Genomic DNA, 24,287 nt, shown 5'->3' with positions numbered 1-24,287 from the left:
AGGCTGAGTAGAGAGACAGGTGAAATCTAGAAATGGTGGGAAGACTGGAGAACAGTAAGGCAGTGAAGCAAGTGATGGTCAAGGGAAGGAAAAGAACAGGTTCTGTGACAGAAATAGAAGAACAAAAGTTTCAGATCAAAGACATGAGATCTACAAAATTGAGCAGTTCCAGGTGATGACTAGTTTCAAATGTTGAGTGGGAATTATTGAAACTGAACAGATTTCTAAGGTTTTTGAACTGAAGAAGGTCAAAGGACCATGAGGCTAGGGTTTTGAAAAGATCATACAGATCACATCAGCCAAGTGAAGGCAGAGGATGTAGTGAAAACGAAAACCTTGTCTTCACTGCTAAAATCTTTCCTGAATATAGAGGAGTCTTTCGGAGGAGGGGCAAGAGGATGCCATTGAAAAGGCATATAAACCATCATATAACTGGATGACATGGACCTCAGCTCATTGAACAACCTAAAACCAAACTAGAAATACATCTAATTTAATTCATTTATATAAAATATGAATTAAGATAATTACCATTTAAAAACAATTCCTCAAAAAATGCCCATAGAGTTTATTTGTATTCTTATAATTGATTAAAAAATGAAAGACTTTTTTAAGTAAACAAACACTGGAAAAAGACATCTCCTGGACAAAATACACAAAGTTGAGAGACTTGATATTTAATAATAACCATGTAAAACTCCCCACAGTGAAAAGATTGCTTGTAATCCATGTTAAGATTAATTAAGCATTTAACTTTTTGACAAGATTTAAAATGTAGCAACAAAAATGGCTTGGTAGATTTCAAAAGAGAACCCCAGCCCCTGCTGTTTGAGTCAAATTTTTCTCCAGGATCTTTATTAACAGAAGAAGCACTGCTGACACTCAGCACTATTTCATGCTTTGGCTATGCCTACCCACAGAGACATGAATAGATTTTTACTAGACATATATTAGATAAACTGAAAATACTCTAGCTTGTCGGTCAAAGAAAAGAAAGGTGCCATAAATCATTATGTTATAAGAGAGAAAAATGTTATTTTAGTAGACACCTTAAAAATGGCCGTAATTTTAAAATCAGCGCTAAAGCTTACCCAGATTTCAGTCCTACAGTTGCTGGTCTCTACCTTAAAAAGTGAATAATACTAGTTGAAAAATCAGGAAGCATAATAATTAGGTAAAGTAAGTCTAAATATAGCTATGTATATTCAAATTAAGAGACAGTTCTTAAGTAATCAGCCAGCCTTTTACAAGTTACTCCCCATTAATTGAGACAGTGCAGATTGTTGAAGATGTTAATGAAGACTGGAAAATAATATCTTTCAAGTTGAACATTCTCAAAACCTGGAAGGCAACAGGGAAAAAAATGCATTACAAAATGGTTCACTGATGATGTAAGAAATTGGTAAATAAAACAATATAATCAATTTGATGTTTTAAAATTTTCAAAAACTAATTTTTCTATAATATGGTGATGATCTAGGTGACCACCTAATATTAGAAAATGTTCTGTTCCTACTTACCATTATATAGTTATCAATAAGTTACAAAATTATGGTATTCTCATATCATTTCTCCTTCAATAAATTGTTATTTGGGGCACTAAGTAATTAGAAGAATATTTTAAATTATGCAAATAAAGAAGTAGCAGCTTAGTATTTTTATTCCTATTTACTCATGTACTTTTTATTTGTACCTTAAGAGACACTATGATTATCTGCAGATGATTAGGATCCCCTTTGTGCTTGTAGGTGCTACAAACTTTATTTCTCTGATGCTTCACAATAATCCTCAGAAAAAGATATGAGACATAAGACACGATCTCTGGTCTTAAAGAGAATCATAATAAAAAGCAGGGGCTCCATGAAGCTGTGAAATTTAGGGCAAGTGTCTTAACCTCTCTGAGCCTCTGATACTTCCTTGCCTACCTCCTAGGGTTGTTGTGAATGGTCAATGACATGAAGTTTGTTAAAACTTTAGTATAGTGCCTGACTTTGAGAAAGTGCTCAATAAATGGCAGTTTGTTATCATTATTATACAAAACCAATAAGTGAGACAAGACAGGCAGAAAAGGAGACAAATATCAAGACTACATGTCAGCAATAGAGGTAGCAAGCAATGCAGGAGTTCATAGTAGGGGAATAAGCCAGGAACAAGGCAGTTCCCTAGCCATGCTTTCCCTGAGATCTTGCTGCTTGCTGCTGGGTTAGATCTTCAAAGGCAGAAGAAAGCTCACAACAGAAATGAGCAACGGAGACTATACCAGACATGATGCAGGTCCTGGGGCAAATGTATATGAGGTGTTTGGGAACTACTTCAGTGTGGCCAGAAGGATGCTCATGGGGAAGATTTGGGGACCTGCAATTGAAGCATAACGTAGAAATAAGATTCGGGAAGGCTGTAAATGTCAAAGCAAGGAGTTTGGATATATTCAGCCAATGAGAAATGAACAAAGTTTCCTTAAGCCAGAATTTCCATACAGGTGTATTTATGTACACTGCTAAGTTAATTAATGCACATTGAAAAAAATTATTTCATGAGATTTCTCAAATTGAGTTTATATTAAAAAGTTGAAAATAGGGGCTGGATCAGAGGCGTAGCAGTTAAGTTGATGTGCTCTGCTTCAGTGGCCCGGGGTTTGGTGGTTCAGATCCTAGGCGTGGACCTACACACCGCTCATCAAGCCATGCTGAGGCGGTGTCCCACACAGAGCAACTAGAAGGATGTGCACCTATGACATACAACTATCTACTGGGGCTTTGGGGAGAAAAAAGGGAAAAAGGAGGAAGATTGGCAACAGATGTAAGCTCAGGGCCAATCTTCCTCAAAAAAAAAAAAGTTGAAAATATAAAATAAAGCTTATCCTTCCTAGCTCTTAAAAGAGCAATTAATGCAGTTCACAAAGCTTACACAGTAAGTACTCAACACATGGCTCTTAAATTTTAAATGACTTTTAGTCATTGATAATAATGGAAAATAAGTATGTGTGTATAAAATTTCACCTTATAGCCCTAAGCATTATGTTGTCCAATAGTTTAACTTTTCCCTACTCTAGCAGCCAACAAGGAGGAAAACTGAATGATTAGAATTCATCTCCTCTCTCTTCTTCTATTGGATATGCTAATGAGCAGAGAAATAGCAAAAAGCAGGAATGATGGGCCAGAGGTGAAGTCCGTAAATGACAAAAAAGCAAGTCACAAAAATGAATAATCACTCCTTAAGCAATACAAGTTGACTGCGCAGTATTATGGATAATTACTCTTTCAAAAGTACTTTAACAATGAAAATAATTTGCAAACAGCTATTCCTTGCATAGTCCTAAAGGACTCACATCCTAATTGCCCCTCATTGTACTTGTTACTGCCAAACTAACCTATGTACAACACGGGGCTAGGGTTTTCCCTTAATTCATGGATATGTCTGGGGCACATGACAATCCATCCAGTGTTAAATACTATTGGGAGGCAGTAAGAAGTAAGTGGATAATCACATAGGCACAGGAGCCAGACTGCCTGGATCAGTGCCTGACTCCACCACCGACTGATCGTAGGCAAAGTTTTTTAACCACTCTGTGCCTAAGTTTCTCATCTGCAAAATGTGGATAATAATAGTGCCTTCTCATAAAGTATACATAAATTCATACATGTAAAATACATGTAAAATACATGTAAGAGTGTCAAGAACATGATAAAACTCAACGCAAATTAACTATTATAATTAGCTGTGTGAACACATGATAAAGGATTTCCAGAGCAGGAAGCAATTGCTTCTATATATGATGAGAGGTGAGGTCAGGGAAGGCTTCAACACAGAGATAACGGTTAGGCCTGAAGTTTTGTTATGAAGGAAAATGGAGAAAGGGCAATTCAGTCAGGAAAAAGCAGAACAAACAAGAACAAGGGACATGGAGGTGCCTAGTGTACTCTAATGGCAGGGAGTAGACCTGTCTTCTGGAAGTAGTGGAGAGTGAACCCAGAACTTTGGAGGTTAGGATGAAGATCAGAAAGGATCTCAAATTCCAGAAAACTTCAGGCAATCAGAGCTTCTGAAGTTTTTAAGCTTAAGAGAGACTTGACTAGACATAAGATTTAAAACGAACTTGGGCAGCTTTATAAAGGCTACTCAAGCTAAAGGTGAGATAACTATGACAGCTAGATTCATTTAAAGTCAGTGAGTGTACTGTAAGGCTATCACTGCTAGTTATTTAAATCCTATGATGTATCAGGCACTGTGCTAGGAACTATATATATATATATATATATAATTTCTAATCTTTAAAGCAACCTTGTAAAATAACTGTTTGCCATTATACATCGAATAAACTAAAGATCAATAAGTTTAAGTAATCTACCCAAAAATAGATGGTAAGAGGCATAGCTGAGTCTTCAAACATGCAGGTCTGTCAGGCACCACAGCCCTTGTTCTTTCCACAGCCTCCCCAGTCTGTTCTATGGCATTAATCTAACACAGTCAATAATAAAGACCTAAACAAGGGTGTCAGTAACATAGAGCAAGAGTGAACGGTTGCTTCCAAACACACTCGAGATCTGGGATTTAGAAATGTCTTGACCGTGAGCTGTGTGAAAAGGGAAGACGGTAAAAGCAATTCTAAATTTCCTAGCATGAGTAATGAGCTTCTGGGTGAAAGAAGGATGTTTGATGAGAAAGATAACAAAACTAGTTTGAGTATTTGGTTGGTTCGAAGCGCTTGTGGGACATCCATTTGGAAAGACCCAAATGGCAGGTAGAAATAGAGCTTGAAGCTTAGCAGAGAGGTTGGGCCACCAAAAGACTTACGAGATATCAAGCACTGGGCAATAGTTGAGAAGAAGGAAAAAGAGGTTTGCACAGAAAAAACGTGTAAAGATATAAGAGAAAGAGAAGAAAGAGATTTTGTGAAAAATACTGGATTAAGTTTTTAGTCCTTGAAAAACCAGCAATTTAAACCCATGTAACAGCTACTCCACTGTGCCAAACTACTGAAGTGTTATAACATCCATTGATGACAGACATTTTTCAATTCTTGACTGCATTCTCAGCAGTCAAATGCATTAAAAACATACAGAGCATTGTTTAAATTTACCAAGCACCCTCTTACAGAATTCATTGACCATCAAAATCTCTCTACAAGAAAAAGGCAAGAAATGCAATAATAGCCAGAGATTAAAAATTTGTGATGCAAAATAGGAGCTATGCAAAATTACTTGTAAAGCTGAACACAGACTCAACTCTCCTGACTCCCACTGCAGAGCATTACTCAGTGGAGTGACTGCATCTGTCGACACAATGTGCATCTGTCCCTCCTTGGGATTGAATTGAAACCAAATCAGTTCACACTGTTGTCTTAATAGCTCTAAAATTATAATTGCTATTTAATCACTACTAAATTGGGCTTGGCCTTGATTTCTTGGAAAGTTTTATTTCATTAGTCAAATACTGAATTTCTTTCTCTCTTTTCATTAGTCAAATACTGAATTTCTTTCTCTTTTTTTCCTTCTGCCAAACACCTCTTTCTAAAATGACAATACGCAAATATCATTTTTTTAAATAAAATTATGACTATAGTATAAGGTGAATAAGATTATAATTAAGTATCCTTTTTTATTTAAGAAAAAATGCTATCATTAGGCATCATAACAATATAAGACAAGTGTAATACTGGTGAAAAACTTTTTGCAAGCACAAATTCCCTTTTGCATGGCAAATCAACTTCACTAATACATAATATGTAAATTATGAAACTAAAATATATCTCACATTTGTGTTTAAATTATATCAGATTTCTGCTTTACAAACACGTTATGTTGCTACCAGTTTCCTTGGTAATCATATTCTTACACCCAGTGTAGAGAAAGAATTTCCAATAGTCTAATAAGGAAAAATAAAAATTGTGGTATGATTGTGCTTTTTTGATACCTATTTAGGAATAGTGAATGAGGCATGCATGTTAACAATTTATTTTAAAATTAAGATATACTTTAATGGCATTAAAGCATAAAGAATTAAACTGTAACCTTGACTGAATCACTCTAACTTCTAGCCCTCAGTTTTCTCAACTATAAAATTAAAGAGTTACTCTGAAATAATTTTCAAGTCCTTTCTACTTCTAACATTTTCATATGAAGTGGCAGTACCAATGCCTAGTATAGGAGAAGCTTTAGACCAAATTTCCAATAGCACTCAAAACCACTCCCAAATTAAGAGACCAATGAAATAAAAACAATGGGCTTTAATACAAGTGCAGTTTGATGCGAAGTCACAACCCCCCCACCCAGCAAAATTGCTGGCCCCAATCTTCTCTGACGTAGACATTCTAGAGCTGAACTGCTCACACTCTTTATTCTTTAGTTCCAATAATCATTACATGTATTGATTGACAAGGCGTGTATCAAAACAAGTATTTGTCAATCAAGGAACATTTTAAAGCACACCCACATAGCTAAAAAAGGTAAAGGAGCATTTTTTCTTCTTTTCTAAAAACCAAGACAACTAAAAGAAATGTTATAATGTTCTTTCCATTATGTACATTTTGGATTTTCATGACTTCAAAACTAGACCCACAGTTGTGGTTTAAAAGTTTTAGTATGTTTCCCACGAGGACACAGGCATTCTGCTAATAAAACTTTCCTTTCAAGGACACTGACACATGCAATTGAAGCACTTGCGAGATAATTCTGTCTTTGATTTAAGAGACAGAAGTTGAACTAAAGTAAGCATATTGAGAAGCACTAGATGCTAAATTATTTGCTCAGGTTCTGTAACTAGATAACTGGAATTAGCTAGTGCTCTGGGCACTGACACATTAAAGTTTTAATATAGAAAGTTCTGCTTATGACTTTACCCTGATGACTTCTTTTCACTCATATGCCAAAAAAAGGCCATATGGAAAAGCACACCAGGGCATGGGCAATAAGTAATTAACTGTACCTCACTTAAATCTTTTATCATACAAGGTAGAAACTCTGTCTCCCAATGACATTAACTTACTTAAAATGAATAATACATGGCAAGGAATGGTTCCCTGAAGTTCAGAAAGGGGACTTGAGTCTTTTTTAGTGCATTGTGTAGATGAGGCAGGGGCAATTCTTATTAAAGTGTTGAGCATATAGTCATACACCGATGAGGCACAGAATAATTACACATACCTCCCAAAAGACAAAGAACATTAATAATGTTACCTCGTAACACGCCTCAAGGATCAAGACTGAAGAAAGTGATTACAGCATGTAGCAATTGTCTCTAAATGTTCCTACAAGGGATCTGATTAAATTTTTATGATATTCTGAGAGATTCTTTCCTTTCATATATTTTGAAAAGACGCTGAGTATATAATGGGTTTATGGAAAGACGAAAATAAAGGGGGGAATAATTTTTATTCCTTTCTATTAAATTATTTCATTGATTTATTAAATATATAATATGTTTATATCATCATTAAATATCTAATATTTATTTAAATAATATCAAGATGCATTCTTTTAATGGGCAACTACTAAACAAAGTCAAACTGAACACTAATTTCAATTATAGGCTAAACTATCTGACTGTTTTCTTTGCACACTGCACTGGCAAATTTAAGCATATATTAGACAATATTTCAAAGACTTCTGTAGGGAGAGTGTTTTATAATGCTCATTTTGGTATTTTAGTATATCTGAACAGTTTACAACATCATTCTATTTTTCACAGGGGTTTTGAACAATTGTTCAGTAGTTAAAATAGACCATGTATTAAAAACAGCCATTTAATGCACATGAAAAAGTAATAAAAAGAAATTGTCTATAAGACATTTTTAATAACATTCAAGTATTATTTTAATGAAAATGTTTCTTAAGTATCTTTGTCATTTACTATCTTTGTTTTTTAGAGTGGATCATTGAAATTTGTCATGACAATGGTAATATATTTTTTAGTCAATAATCTCAATGGGATATCTAAAACTTCAAAATATAACTTTATTACTTTTATGAAATCAAAAGTGATCAAGGCATAAATTCCTCATATAACCTCTTGAAAGCAGACTCCCTACAGTTCCCCATAGCAGTTATACTAGTAAAGATAATCAATATCCATTTATAATATGAACAGCCATGTTTTTTAAGAGATCTGATTTTTATGTTTATAAAAAAGTATTTTTGAAGACGAAGCAAGGGGTCTGATTTAAATAGATATATAGATAGATATAGGTGTATGTGTTTCTGTCTGTGCATGTTGTGGGTTTTAAATCTAGTGTTGAGAAGGTTTTTCCTTGGGTGGTTGAATTAAATTACTTTTATGTTTTTTTCCCAATCCAGAGACCAAATGAAAGGGTTACTAGACCAAATGCAGAAAATCACTTTAGAGTATGCTGTAAATTGCAGGTCAAAGCATTCATATTCACCTCACCATACTGCCTAGCTATCTTCTTATTCTCTTGTATAAGGTAACCTCAATCCAGGAGGGAAGGCTTTCTCTCTCAGCTTCATATTATCCAGTGCTTCAAGGACAGTTCAAGCCAGGTGGTTTATGACTATACACATTAACAGTATATATATATATATATATATATATATATATATATATATATATATATATAAAATATAATATACTATTAATTATATATATTATGAATTATTAATAATAATAATAAAGGATTAATTAAAATAATTAACAAATAATAACATAATACTGTTTATATATATCATTATATATATTCATTATATATATATATAATGAATGTATTATATCGTTGTGTCCTGGAGAATTATCCCACTGCAGGACATGAGACAGCCAAGAGAGAACCCAAATATGTGGTCATACAGAGCAGCTTATTAATATCACACAGCGCTCATTACTGTTAGTTCCTCATCATCAGAAACTACCATCAGAAATTCTAATATTTACTTAGGGAACTACTTTTTAATTTCAGAAACAAAACAGAAAGAATGGTTGTGTTCTCCTATTATCAGGTATATTATTGTTTGAGTGTAAAAATATTGAAACATTGGTACACAATTCATTAAGCACCAATGTGTGAAAGAAAGCCGTGGTTAGTTACTAGAAAGAGAGATGCCAAATGTTTATGTGTGATCATATTCCCTCATTCTAAATTGGTATTGTTTTAGTAGACACTGGGAAATGACAAATGATAATTGTTTCCTTTTGAACATCTGGACATATATTACATCCAGCTTTGATTCATTATGGCTGAGTTTAGTACAACTAGCTAATTTATTTTCTCCTTTATCTGAAAAAAAGGTACAAAATGAGGCTTTAGTCAACCAAATAGACAGTTATGGGGTTAAACAATTTCAATTTTAAACTGGATCAATGAAATGCCTGAAAATGTCTCACTCTTAATGACCTCAGTCGTACAGATACGTGCTAGTGCTGAAATACTCATCTATCTCTAGAGATAGCTCACCTACATCTCAGGTAAGATACTCTCCTTTCTCTGTACGAAAAACATATCAAGTTATGTTTATGCAGCTTTGAACATTAGGTAAAGCCAGTCTACTGAATTCCAGCAGGGAGTTAATCCAAAGGAATAGTTCTCAAGCTTCAGTGGCTAAGACTTTCATAGAGAGTTGGTTACAAGATAGTTTTCTGGGTTTTACCTGGAGAAACTTTGATTCAGTAGATTTGGGGTTGGATCCAGGAATTTGATTTTAGTAAGTCCTCAAGTTGCTAGTGGTTTGGGGAGTATAGCTTTAGAAGCACTTATGTAAAAGGCTAGAACAAACACCTGGGTGACTCTTACAATATCAATCTATTTATATTGTTCACACAATTGCTTAGATTAAGAGTTGTTGAAGTATATTAAAATTATGAAAAACTTTTGTGGAAAGCATGATAATCTATCCAATGTTTACTCTCACATGGAGTAGTTTGTCAGAGCCTTCATGCTTTCATTCTTTTCTCTCTCTCTTTCCTCCTGTGTGTGCACACACACAAACACATCATTTATTTTTTATTATTCCATTTAAAATTTAAAAAATCATAAATCACAATTTGCAAAATTATTGATATGGTGCTTTGTGGTGTAAGAGAGGAGGAGCAGGTTTTGTGAGGTAGTGGAGCAGCTGACTTCTCTTTCATTAATCCTAACTGAAGTAACCCAGAAAATGTAAAATGCAAAAATATTCATTGGAAACTAGGAAAGAGTCATCACTAAATCTGAAAACTTCAAAGAGCCATTATCAGATAGTGGGAAGACAGAAACAGACAAAGAATTTTATGTCAAAAAATATGACAATTTAAAAGAAATAAATTCATGGAAACAGAACTTACAAAGATTGGCTTAAGAAAAAAGAGAAAATCTGAATAGTCCTATATCTATCAAATAATTGAATTTATAATTAAACACTTTTTGACAAAAAAACTTAGGCACAAAAGGTATTACAATTAATTCTAAGAAATACTTAAGAAGAAATTAGCTATATCATATACAATCACTTTCAGAACAGAAAATGAGAACACTTGGATTTACAACAGTAGCATAACTTTGATATCAATCACTAAAAGTCACATCAAGAAAAGAAATTTACAGGCAAATACCTCCCAAGAACATAGGTACAAACATCTTAAATAGTCTATTAGCAAACTGAATCCAGCAAGATATAAAATGGAAAAAAAATCATGTCAATGTTGCATTCATTTCAGGAATGCAAGGTTATTTTAACAATTAAAAAACAACATATTTCATACCATTAATATTCTAAAGGAAAAAAAATTACATAATCATCCTAATTCAATACCCATACATAACAAAAATTAATGAAATTAAGAGGCAAAAAAGACCATTGTTAATATAATAGGATAGTCTTTTTTAAAAATCTACATTGTAACTAAAGGGGAAATATGGAAAACTTTCCCACATGAAATTGGGAATCAGTGTGGTTATAGCTCTTTCTAGATTGTAGTGATGATCCCAGCCTATGCAATGAGAAAAGAAAAATAAATGATTGGAAAAGGAGTAATAAATCTGTAGTTATTCACAGATAGATCCAACAGATGATTGTACACACAGAAAAATCTAAAAGAACTCACAAAAAACCTATTAGAAGTAATACGTAAATTTATAATGGCTGTGAATTAGAAGGTCAATGTTCATAAAATTTATTGCCCTTTAGAATAACAGCAACAAATAATGAACAGTAAAAAATTTTTAAATGTTTCATTTACAATAGCATCAAAAATAACAAATAGGGGCCAGCCCGGTGGTGTAGTGGTTAAGTTCACATGCTCCACTTCAGCAGCCGGGGTTCACGGGTTTGGATCCCAGGTGCAGACCTACGCACCACTTATCAAGCCATGCTATGGCAGGCGTCCCACATATAAGTAGAGGAAGATGGGCACGGATGTCAGCCCAGGGCCAATCTTCCTCAGCAAATGGAGAAGGATTGGCAAGAGATGTTACTCAGGGCCAATCTTCATCACCAAAAAAAAAAAACAAATAGCTAGGAACAAATCTAACAAAAGATGTGCCAGATCTCTACAAAACATTAATGAAAGAAATTAAAAAAGAGATAAATAAATGGAGCAATATATCATATTAGTGTTTTCAAACAGTATTGTAAAGATTTTGATTTTCTCCAAATTGAGGAATAAATTAAATTCTGTTCCCATAAAACTCGCAATAAAATTTTTATGGAAATTGACAAGCTTATTTTAAATTCTATATGAATATGCAAGGAACCATGAGTAGCTCTTCAGGATTTCTCAGCCAGAGTTCCATGAGAGGATTAAACTCTATTGCCCTAAAACTTCCCTTTTATGAGTTAACTTCTCTCTTATGCATCTAGAATGGTACATACTTGAGAGAATTGAGAAAATTATCACTCAAATCATTTTTTGTGTTCTTGTTCAGATGAAGAACATCAGTTGAGAAAGGCTAGCAGAAAATTTTGAAGGAACAGAACAAAGACTATCACCAGATAATAAGACTAGTTCTGAAACCACAGTAATTAAGTCAGGTAGTATTACAGCAAGGGATAAACAGACTAACAGAACAGAAGAGAATGTTCTGAAAGAAGCCTGCACATTTATTGACCCTTACTGTAGGACAAAGATGCCATTGCAGAACCGTAGGAAAGGATGATCTTTCCATAAATGCTGCTGGGTTAATTGGATGTCTATCTATGTCTATGTCTATATCTATCTCCAGACAGATATGGACAGATAGATAGATGATGATAGATGATAGATAGATAGATGGATGGATAGATAGATAGATAAATTTTACCCCTACTGTTTTCTATTGACCAAAAGCAACTCATATTGACCATGGAAATCAGTTCAATTGCTTTAAAGTCGCATCACACATTGGCGAGGCTATGTAATATAGTTGTGTAAGGAACTGCTCAAAGAAACTCCATAATGATGGGAATATGTCAAAGGGACACAGGACCCAGCTGAAAGAGCTCCCAACAGCCAAAGTTATAAAGTACTTTGAACAATAAAATAAACAAAGTAGTATTACAATATAATCAAAAGTATAAAATAAATATCCTTAAATTCATGCTGATATAAATACAAGATTTTTAAAAATAAATGAATGGAAGAGAATTAACAAGCATTCTATGCACAAAAGTTCCAAATAATTTACGTATATACTCTACCCTCAAGGAGATGGAGCACAACTCCCTACTCCTTGAGTGTGGGTCATACATAGTGACTTGTTTCCAAAGAGTACAGCATGAAAAAGGATGGGAGGGGGAGAGTAACTTTACAGGAGAGATACCTAAGAAATACTGTCTCAACCAGGTGATCAAGGTTAACACCAACAGTGATGTTGATCAGTAATAAATCATGTTGATATTACATACCCTTGATACGATTTGATGAGAACGGCACTTTAGCTTTGCGGTTATCCTGCCAAAAACCCATGACCCCAAGACTAATGAGAAAAACACCAAACAAATCCCAGTTGAAGGACAGTCTATAAAATACCTGGCCAGTAATCCTCAAAACTGTCATGGTCATCAAAAATACAAAAAGTCTAAGAAACTGTCATAGTCAAGAGGAGCCTAAGGATACATGACAACTTAATGTAATGTGGTATCCTGGATGGTATCCTGAATCAGCAAAAGGATATTCAATAAAAATTAAGAAAATCTGGGGGCTGGCCCGGTGGCATAGTGATTAAGTTTAGCATGCTCCGCTTCAGCAGTCTGGGTTCACGAGTTCGGATCCCGCGTGCGGACATACACCACTCATCAAGCCATGCTGTGGAGGCATCCCATATACAAAAAGTAAAGGAACATGGGCACAGATGTTAGCTCAGGGGCAATCCACCTCACCAAAAAAAAAAAAGAAAGAAATTAAGAAAATCTGAATAAAGTATGGACTTCAGTTAATAATAATGTATCAATATTGGTTCATTAATTGGGACAAATGTACCATATTAATATAGGATGCTAATAATAGGTGAAACTGGGTATGGGGCCTATGGGAACTCTCTGTACTATTTTTGCAATTTTTCTCCAAATAAAAAACTAATCTAAGATAAAAATTTATTTAAAAAGAGCAAATGTGACTGGAAAGCTAGTTTGACTACATAAAAATTTTAAAGCAAAAAAAAGGGAACTTACACATGTAAGTAAAAACTTTTTATATCTTCATTGCTTTTGACCAATTCTCAATGCTTCTAAATAGTGCCTACTCCTTTGCGGTCATCCTCCACAATACTTACCCATAGAGTTATTTGATTTTCTTTTAAAAGACTTTAATCAGCATGAGTAATAGGGGGGAAAAAAACACATCTCATGATTATAAGGAATCAAAAAGATCTGGATTTCAGTGCCATCTTTGACACTAGCAAAAAATGTGACCTTAAGCAACTCGATAGCCTCGTTATGTCTTCATATTTCTCGTCTGTAAAAATGTGATCTAAACTGTATTTTGTTCAAGGCTAGTATTTCTAGGTATTAAAATACTCTTATCTTAAGCATTAATAATGATTAATGAAATCATATCTTATCTGGGGAATCTTCTATAGTCTGTAGTAGGCATAACCAACTATTAATAATCCCTGATAGTGCAGAAATGGGAAGAGAAATAAATGAAATAGAAATTATTATAAAAATGAGTCTAGTGCTTAACAGCGTCATTTGAATCTCTTAGAAATTTAATTGTTGCCAAGTTTTCTAAGGATTCTATAAATAATATGAAAATCCAGGTAGAATTTCCTTATTTATACCATTTGTTGATATACTACTTATTCTGATATAGTATCATAAATAGCAAAACTGGAGAGATTTTACACAGCTTGCAAAGACTCTGCCCCAATCTTGTTTTATAGCTTTTTAAACCAGAGGTTTCATAAATATTGTACAATACTTTTGATGAGCATTCTGTCTTCATTACTACTATGCCATACATTTTAATGTTACACAAAATTAAATTAGAAGTTTTTTTTTTTTCCTTCCAACTAGATAGCATCACATTTGCTGTCAAGCCAACAAAAAGATGGAAACAGGGCCATCTCTTCCCTCAACTCCCTTTAAAGACAGTTTTACAAAAACTTTTTCTTACATCTTATTGATCAGAACTTAGTCATTTGGCTAAGATTAACTGTAAGAGAAGCTGCAAAATATATTATTTTTTTCTAGATAGTCATGCTTACCACAAATCATGGGTTCTATCCTTAGGGTGAAGGGAGAAAGAATGCTGGAGATAGGTAACTAGCACCCTCTGTCATGGTTCTGTTAGTATTTAACATTTTAGAGATAGAGCAGTTCCGGATGATGATAACGTCCAGGAGTATTAGTTTGCTAAAGTGTAGAGAACATAAAAAATATTGATGTTAAGGAGCTTGGAAATACTTGAGGTGAGGAAGTTGAATGGATTATGCCTATGGACACTGAAATCACTCAGGATAATAGTAAACGATTTGCAAAGAATGGATACTGAACAAGACCCAAAATCCTCATTGAATTTTGGAGAAAACTGAACGTCAATTAATAACTGTGTAATCAGAGGGTGTTATTTTTCATAAGCAGAGTATTTTGTAACAGGATGAGCAAGTCATGGTATAGAGTAGTAGACTTTTAACTTCATCCCTCCTGGCCAGCAGATGCAGCAGGTAGGGGTGAACGAAGAGCTTTGAGCAATACTGGTAGTGACAAAAGCTTGGTCCCACAGATTTGGAGTTTAATCATAATTTTGTCATTCACTAGTTTTGTGATTCTTGGCAAGGTACAAAGCCATCTTGTTTCCTCGTTTATGAATTGGGAATAATTCCTACCTCAAATGTGTATGGTAAAGGTTTAAAAAAATAACATTAAAACATTGCTGAACTCATACTAAATTCTCAAAAAATGTTAGCCACATGCTCTCCTCCATCCTACAGTCCCCAATCTGTCTGTAACACGAGTTTATTTTTGTTGTTTTTGAGATTATAGTCTTTTCTAGAAAAAATTAGGACAGAGTATAAGGATACCATAGATTGAAAATACATTAAATAATCTTCAATTATGAAGGTTCATATTAGACATAATTTATGATGAATGAGGACCCTCTGTTAGGTCATAAATTCAGCCACTTGTTTTTCTTAGTACCTTTTATTAGACATTAGGAGAGAGGGTGCTGTGAGTCTCAATGCCATGTAGGAAGAATAAGCAAATATCCTCCCAGGGTGCCACTTTGCTAAAAGCCTGCCATATGTCCACAATGCACTGAAGCATTAACAGCACATCTCGTTTTATATCCCCACTTGACAAGCACAACTTAAAGCAAGGATAAGCTTGCACTACATGTGCTTGTCTAATTCTCATTACTGCTAATTATGTGCACACAGCAGGAAGACCACATCTCTTTAGAATAAGGATTACTTTTCAAGAGCGAGATTATGAACTATAAACTTTCAGAGTAGTGAATTATTTCTTTCATTTATTAGCACCTTATATACATGTGGCTATGTTATCTTATAACCTTAACTGTTACTGAGCTGTGGCCACATACCCTATATGAGCTTTCAAAAACTAACATCATTTTTAATCTATTGCCTGGCAAGACTTAGCGGCAATTTGTCTGCATAGAACCCTTGCCATGCCACTTTCTGAATTGCAGAGTAGAAAAATTGTCTCAAGGCTAAGATGCATCAGTGAAAAGAATGAAATACACAAAAATAAAAACCTTCCTATATTTTTTTATTTGAATGCTGCTAAACTCGAGCGTGCCATTTTTGAAAGGAAATAAGGAAATTTTAAACCAGTTTTCCAGGTGATTTTCTACTTTTATCTTTGTGATTATACAAGAAAGTATTTATGAAATGCTTTGGCCATCACAGCTCAATACATGACATTATAGGACACACTACAAACACATTTCTCCATACAGTTTCCCCCAGGATATTTATGATGCAAACAAAAGTTAAAATCAAACAATTTTTTCAGCCTTTCACACCCTGGATTACCTATTTTTTAAGTGTGTACGACTACAGAACATCAGAGAGAAAATATATTTTGATAAGATACAAGACAATATTGTCAAAGTGCAGAGCTTCACATAGTTGCTATACTAAACCAAACTGAGCACATTCTTTCATCAAGATCTGCCTACATTTTAGAGAAAGCCATTTTCTTATGGAATATCTACTGGTAAAATAAAATTCCTTCCCACACCACAATGCAGAAAGCAAAATAAACCAAAATCCAATGCTTGGAAATACGTAGAGTTTATACTTACCTTCTTTAGCCCTTGTTGACTGAATACATCCTTTTATTTTTATCCAAGTCTCAATTCAACTCTTAATCTCTGAATATTGCTTAATGCTACTATACTTTCTGCAGAATGATCTTTCAGCAGATTTCCAGTCTGTGGAAATTTTTCTCAAGGTTTCATATTTTGAGCCTCTCCTTTTTAAATTTTTTCATCAGGAGTATTTGAAGCATTTTTATGGAAGGAAAACTCTATGTCTGCGAAATGTTGCCCTTAAAATAAATTTTCGTAAAGGTGTGTCCTCAGTCAAGTGAAGTGTGATCATTACGCTCAGTTCACAGAAAGGGTAGATTAGTGCTGCAGAGGGAAAAGAAGAGGCACAGGTTCAAGTTCATGCATAACAAGGATTGAACAACTTTTCCTTTTAACCTTGTCCTATTCTACTCAATTTATACACAATTTCATCTGTGTCATCTTCAAAATGAAAAAATAGCAAAGACGTGCTTTGTCTTATTTATCTGGTTGTCTTTCTACCACTGTCAACACATGACAGTGTGGAAAATTCAATTCCAAAGCAGGTTTGTTATAAGTATAAAACTGACCCCAAAATTTCAATGAATTATAGCAGTTGTGCCTTTTCTTTGAAAGATTCAGAAGATGGACTCCTAAGTATCTGAGAGGGCATCTCTGATTATTTGGCCCCCCACATCTTCCCCAAGTGAGCTCCAGAAGCTGCTCGAAGCTAAACCTAGCATCATTTATTCTTGGAGGGGACAGAGACATAAGTATGCTGGAAACGAGAAAATACCCACCTTTCCTCTACTTTAAACCATTCATTCTTCCCATTCCCAAAAGATCAGAATCAAGCGTATTTTCTGGACCAGCTTTAGGACTAGGCCTAGAACTGTCCAGCAATGCAGTCTCCCATCCAATAACTCAGAGTCAATTCACTAAGCGACTTCCACAATTGAAAATAAATTGTGAACACAGATTGAGTGAACATATTGATTCTGTCCACATTTCAGGGTAAGCAGAATAAGACTTTCAAGAATGAACACATAAAAAGCAATTGTGGAATAGCAAAACATTCTTCTTAAGTTGTTTAAGTGCAAAATAATTTTTTTAAAGAGGCCTGGAATTGGTTCAACCTGGCTGGATATTACAAGCAGAAGTGGAATTAGTTTCCCGTTTTTCTTTTTAAATGAATTAGATAAACACTCAGAAATTGATTGGAACTACAAATCAGGCTTCTGGAAAGAGAATAAATAAGCCACTGTAAATGTGCATGAAGATGTCTCATTAAAGGGACAGCCAATTTGACTCACACTATTGAACCAGCTGCCAAGCATCTCCCTGGAGGATAGCCATTAGGCTGCTGGCTAAGTGGCATGAATTACAATATAAACAGCCTTTTCTACATATTTCTTCTCTACCTCTCTAACAACCCTAGAGTGTTAACAGTATTGAGAAACAAGAAAAAAAAGTAAAAAGGAAAAAGATTAAAAAATTAATGTGATTTCTAGACAAAGATAATTTATATTCCATTCAAACAAGCACATTTGCAGAAAACATTTGATTTTTTTCTATATTTGTATTAAATGAAATTTGTCATACAAATTTACCCATCATATCTACCTATTAGACGTTATTCCTTTAAAAATAAGCATTTACTAGCTGAAGTTCATAAACCACATTTATGTCTAAGCAAAAATTTACTCTTTTGTTTGTGTGTGTGTCCACTAATCCTGACACTGGCACCAAACAACCATCCAAATGCAAAGCCTGGAAGTCACTTTTGCCACTTCATTCACCCTTACACCTAACCCCAGCCCTTCTTCCATTACCACTGGAGTTATTCTCATTCAGACTGCTCTCAGGGCCAGTAACAGCCTCCACTGCAACTTCTCTGACTCTGATTGCTCTCTGCACAAATGTACCATGCACATTCCTGAGACAGTAACCTTTCCACGTCCTGCTTCTGGTTATATCCCCTGCTCAAATGGCTTCAACAGTTCCTGAAAGCCTACAAAATAAAGCGCAAGTACTTTGGTAAGTATTCAAGAAAGGCATTCAAGTCCATACTCTGATCTGACCCTAACTTCTCCCATACTTTTTCCCATTGCTCCCCTTCAAATCATGCTATGACCCAAACAATTAGACAGTTCTCTCGGATATGCCCTGCAAACCCCTTCTTCTCTTGCTGAGTCCACTGCATCCACTGCCCAAGATGCTTCTCTTCCTATGGTCAGGCTCCTCAATGATGCCACAAATGAATTCCTTGCCAATTCCATCAAGCCTCCTTCAGGTCTCTGCTCAGTTTCCATCTCCCCAGGAAAGTCTTTGTTGAAAACCCAGAATAAATTAGGTCCTCTGTTTCACACTCCCCTAACATCTGTATTTCTCCACTGTAGGGCTCATAGAATGTATGATTAATTAAATATTTGTCTAATTACTTGTCTAATTCTGTTTCTGCTATAAGACAGCAAGTACCATGGAAGCAAAGACTTTTTTTCTCTGTATTCTCAGCATCTGGGGATGCAGCAGTCACTCCCCCTTCTTGCCTACTACGTTCAACTTTTCCGTTCCTGTACTAGAGCAGTTCTCAAATGGAATGTGCACTGCAGTAATGTGTCATGATGACGTGTGTATGAGTCTTACCTGCAGCCTTTTTGCTTTATTCACCTTTGTCTCCCTGACCTTCCACACATCTGTGCAGTTAGTGTTCAGTAAATGTTTGTTTAATCTAAGTGAGTGGAAAAATCAATGAATGCTTTTTTCACACTGTAAAATCCATATGTAATAACTGACTTTTGGCAGATTGGGATTATTAGCTCTGACTTCAGATAATCAGTCTAAATTCCTAAGTAAAAATAAATGAAGTTTACATCTTCTGCCATTTCATTGGAGAGAAGGCCTTAAACTCTGAACCTCTATAATCGCTTCTAAATAAATTCATTTTTATGTTTATTGTATTTACCCTGCAAACAGAGTTTATTTCACATTTGTGTAGTTCAAATTCCTTTCAAAGTCTATTACTCTCTCTCTTTTCTCTATGTACATGTACTAGACTTCTTCACAAAGAAATATATCAGCATGCTAAAAGGCCAAATTTTTTCAGCAATATGAAATATTTACTAGATCTGTGGGTCTCCCCACGTTGAATCCATCCAACCAGCTTTTCTTGAGAGTTGACAATGTGTCAGCAGCTCTAGAATTTCCACAGCAGCTCCAGAATTTCTATATGGAAATACAGCAATATGGTTGAGTAGAGCTAGGGCACTTGTCTTGAAGGTACAATTTCATAATGAGTGTGCTATTTTTATTTAAACTCTATTCCATTTGGAGTAGCTTGGATGGAAGCTGATGTAGATTATAGGGCACATACTACCTACCGTACCAACAACAACTGGTGGCACCACCGGCCAGGTCAAGAAAATCCTTGTATTACTGTAGTTAGAGATAATTTTTCATGTTGCTATTTTATTTTTATTTATTTTATTTTTTTAATTTTATTTTATATATTTTATTTTATTATTTTATTTTATTTATTTTATTTATTTTTTGCGAGGAAGATCAGCCCTGAGCTAACGTCCGATGCCAATCCTCCTCTTTTTTGCTGAGGAAGGTTGGCCCTGGGCTAACATGCATGCCCATCTTCCTCCACTTTATATGGGACGCCACCACAGCATGGCTTGACAAGCGGTGCCTCGGTGCGCGCCCAGGATCCTAACCTGTGAATCCCACACTGCCAAAGCAGAGCTCGCGCACTTAACCACTGTGCCACCGGGCCAGCCCTTTATGTTGCTTTAGAAGCAAAAATTAGATAATCATTTTTCTTTTTTTCCCCAACTTTATTGAAGGATAATTGACAAAAATAATTGTATACATTTAAAGTGGATGTGATGATTTGATATACATACACATTGTGGAATGATTACCAAGATCAAGATAATTAACTCACCCATCACCTCACATAGTTAACTCTTTTTTGTGTGTGTGGTGAGACTGCTGAAGATCTACTCTCAGCAACTTTCAAGTATACAACACCATATTGTTAACTATAGTCACCATGCTGTACATTAGATCCTCAGAACTTATTCTTCTCATAACTGGAACTTCGTATGGTTTGGCCTACATTGCCCCATTTCCCCCTCCCCCCAGCCCCTGACAATCACCATTCTAGTCTGTTTGTATGAAATCAGCTTTTTTTTTTTTTTAGATTACACATATAAATGATATCACACAGTATTTATCTTTCTCTGTCTGGCTTATTTCACTTAGCATAATGCCCTTCCCGTTCATCCAGTTGTCACAGATGACGGAAGGATTTCCTTCTTATTTATGGCTTTAATAATATTCCATTGTGTGAGTGTGTGTGTGTGTGTGTGTGTGTATATATATATATAAAACATTTTCTTTATCCATTCGTCTGTTGAAGGACATTTAGGTTGTATCCATATCTCTTTATTGTGAATAATGCCGCAATAAACATGAGTGTGCAGATATTTCTTTCAGATACTAATTTCATTTCCTTTGGAGGCAACCATTTTTCATTCTCTCCCAGTCAACAACCTTGTAAAAGGAGTAGTATATTTACTAATAAGGAACTGGGTGCTCTATTACCTTAGGTCAAATTGCTAATTTGTACAAAGTTCAAATTTAAAATAAGTTTTATTAACAATTGTTTGAGTATCATCCAAGTGTGAAACAGGATCTACTGCAGGTAAAATCTCATAACTATCTTCTTTTATAAATGAATGAGAGTCTGCTTCTTTTATTTGGAGAAGCAGTGCGTTCTCGATCTGCATCAATAAATATTATATAGTAAATCGTCTCATAAAATGTGTGGCTTCTCTCATTCCTATCCCACTAATAAAAATCTTTGTAAGAGAAAAAGGAAACTTAATCAGCGCTTTTTGCATTCACTAACTACTGCTGAACCAAATGTAAGTGAGGGGGAGACAGGAGAGCTGAGCAGAGACGAAGCACCTGTCCTGCCCATAGTGATTATCTTTCTGCTCCTTGCATCCTTCACCAGCCTCTACAACAAGATTGCCCAGAGCAGTGTTTCCCAACTAGAGCATGTGAGTTCTATTCAAGACAGTTTTTTTTTTAATAATTTGATGTGTTGAAACTTTCATACATAAACACATTCTGGATATCTGCCTGATACCTGAGTGCAGCTTCATCCTTTCACCACCTGTCACATTTGTCTTTACTGTGACATTGAAACCAAATAGTTCACTTTATTTGTTGAGGTTAACGACAAAAGCACAGACGTGGACTTAATATAGAAATAATATTTTCATGCCAAATGAAGGTTAGATGAATATCACTGAACACTCTCAAAACAATGGTTATGAAGCCGTTTTAATGAAGAAAAGTGAAGGAAATTTTGAGTTATCCCTGAGCATGTGGTGGCATAGGCATGCCAAACTTAAAAGAACCTGTCTTGCAGCAGCTGGTTTCATATTTATATTTTGAGCAATGATTCGGTTTCAGCAAACAACATCATCTGTCACAGTAAAGCAATGTTTTTAAATAAAATTTTGTTCTCTTTTAGTTTTGTTTGCATTTGATTAGTGAGATTATTTTGGAGATTATGGGGGGGGGAGGGTTGTATGGAGATTATGGGGAACTACTCTCCACCTCCAGCTACCAGTTGACAGCACCACTGGGCAAGACAACAGAAACGGTCTTTCTGTACTATTACATGTAATTTTTCATGTTGTGTTAAACCAAGAAACAAAAATTAGTCATCATTTTTCTATTCTTCCCATTCAACAATCTTATAAAAGGGGATGGTATATTTATTAATAAGCACAAAATGCTTAAATATTTTAAAATATTGAAAATAATGATGAATAAAAATAATTTTAAACTACATTGAGGACGAGTGTGATCATTTTTTTTTTCATTTGAAAGAGGCCGTGCATTTCTCAACCTTGAGAAACACTGCAGCATCTTTTGTCCTGCCTTAGTAATAGCGTCCCACTCTTCCCTTAGAAAAGCACTCCTCTATTCCACGTGGTTCTGGCAGAGCCATAAATCATGTGGCTTCTTCCCTTTTCCAAAGTATGGGCACAAAACTCACATTAGAGCAATCAGATTCTGTCTCCCAGTAATTTGAATATTGGATTGAGGCACATAAAGGTAGAAGACAGATGGCACTGAATTATTTCCAAAGAAAATGACTATGAGTCCTCGCTCCTGAGGTCTCTGGAGCTACAGAGGGTTTTTGTTCTTTCCTGACTCTTTGTTGTTGAACGTATCATTTTATATTATGAGAAACACATTATCCTTTCCATAATTTTCTTTTTTTTTTTTGCTTAAAGTTAATAAAAGTCAGTTTCTATTAATCACCATCAAGAATCCTAACTGATGCACTAATCTAAACAAAACTAATTCAAACTCACACAAACATTAAAGGAGAAGACAAAAAGCACTCAAGAATTTAGAAAAAGATAGAGAAGAGGAAAGCAAGACTTTACATAACATTTTCTTCCTTTTTCTGATGGGCTTTGGAGTCACTTATTAACACATTGTAAAATTGGCTTGTATTTGGCTCCGTAATGTATCACACATGACTAAATGGTTCCTGAAAGCAAGAACTAAATCTTATTCATGTGATATCTCTAGCATCTCACAAAATGCTTGGCACACATAGTAAGTAGTCAATAAATATGTTTTGAATTGACAAAAGGTACACAGATATAATAATATGTCAACAAAGAGTTTTTAAAATCCATGGAGTTTATTGTAAAGAGAGGCACAGATGAGTTTTCCAGTTATTGGAGAATGATCTTTAGAAAGGTAATTATTAATATCATGAACATCCTCACTCTACAGTAAGCTCCTTTAAGTCAGAAAATGGTTTTTATCTTTGTATCTCCAGAGCCCTAAAAGTGCCTGGTATATAGCTGTCACTCCATAACTATTTGTTTAGTAAATTAGTGTATACTGAAATTAGATATATCACTCTAGAACTTTCATGGTATAAATCAATGTGACTTGAATTTGAAGACACTTCTTATATCCTACTCTAGTTCATACCTAATATTCTGCCTAAGCTATCAGTATTACCTATGAAATTTCCTTCTTAAGGCTGTCAAGTATGTCATACAGCAGCACCAGTTCTTTCAACTCGCTAACAACATACCAGGTCTGTTGAAGTCTATGGTGAGAATCATGGAATATTGAATATTAATTTAATTGGAAGCACTGACTCTGTCAGGAGAACTACCATTATCAGCATCTTTATTAAGATATTCTAAGTCCTTTTTGCTGAAGCACATCATACAGAAATCAGTTTACCATATGCAAAACCTCTGTGACCTAGCTTGTTCTTTCACAGAGCTTTAAGCACCAGCTAGCTTTACCTTTATCACTACTCAATCTCTCTCTCACCATCTCAATCCAAATGGGTCACAGCAGAGTTGAGGCTTGGTTTTATCTAGATTATGTTTCACTTAAAAATGGGTGTTGGTGGGGCCGGCCTGGTGGCCTAGCAGTTAAGTGCGCGCACTCTGCTGTGGGGGCCGGGGGTTCAGATCCCAGGTGCACACCTACACACTGCTTATCAAGCCATGCTGTGGCGGCGTCCCATATAAAGTGGAGGAAGATGGGCACAGATGTTAGCCCAGGGCCAG

The 24,287-nt window shown here is 35.1% G+C and overlaps 1 long non-coding RNA gene across 4 annotated transcripts in view; it reads right to left on the bottom strand.

Annotated features, from left to right (window-relative positions):
* Nucleotides 1-654: 654 nt before the first annotated feature.
* The window catches only part of LOC147917290 (uncharacterized), a 61,724-nt gene continuing 38,091 nt past the window's right edge, over nucleotides 655-24,287 (bottom strand). For 3 of the 4 annotated variants that reach the window (XR_015551973.1, XR_015551975.1, XR_015551976.1), the window contains 3 exons: nucleotides 16,666-16,995; nucleotides 14,603-14,750; nucleotides 655-1,341 (listed from right to left, as the gene is read on the bottom strand). This is a non-coding gene — a long non-coding RNA (uncharacterized LOC147917290). The remainder of the gene's footprint in view (nucleotides 1,342-14,602; nucleotides 14,751-16,665; nucleotides 16,996-24,287) is intronic. The other variant, XR_015551974.1, reaches the window with a different exon arrangement.

Source organism: Ceratotherium simum, chromosome 4, assembly GCF_057802395.1.
Source record: "Ceratotherium simum simum isolate JZ-2026a chromosome 4, ASM5780239v1, whole genome shotgun sequence".
In the NCBI taxonomy this organism is placed as follows: Eukaryota; Metazoa; Chordata; class Mammalia; order Perissodactyla; family Rhinocerotidae; genus Ceratotherium; species Ceratotherium simum.
The sequence above is the reverse complement of the archived record's forward strand: the minus strand, read 5'-3'. Positions and strand labels throughout refer to the sequence as shown.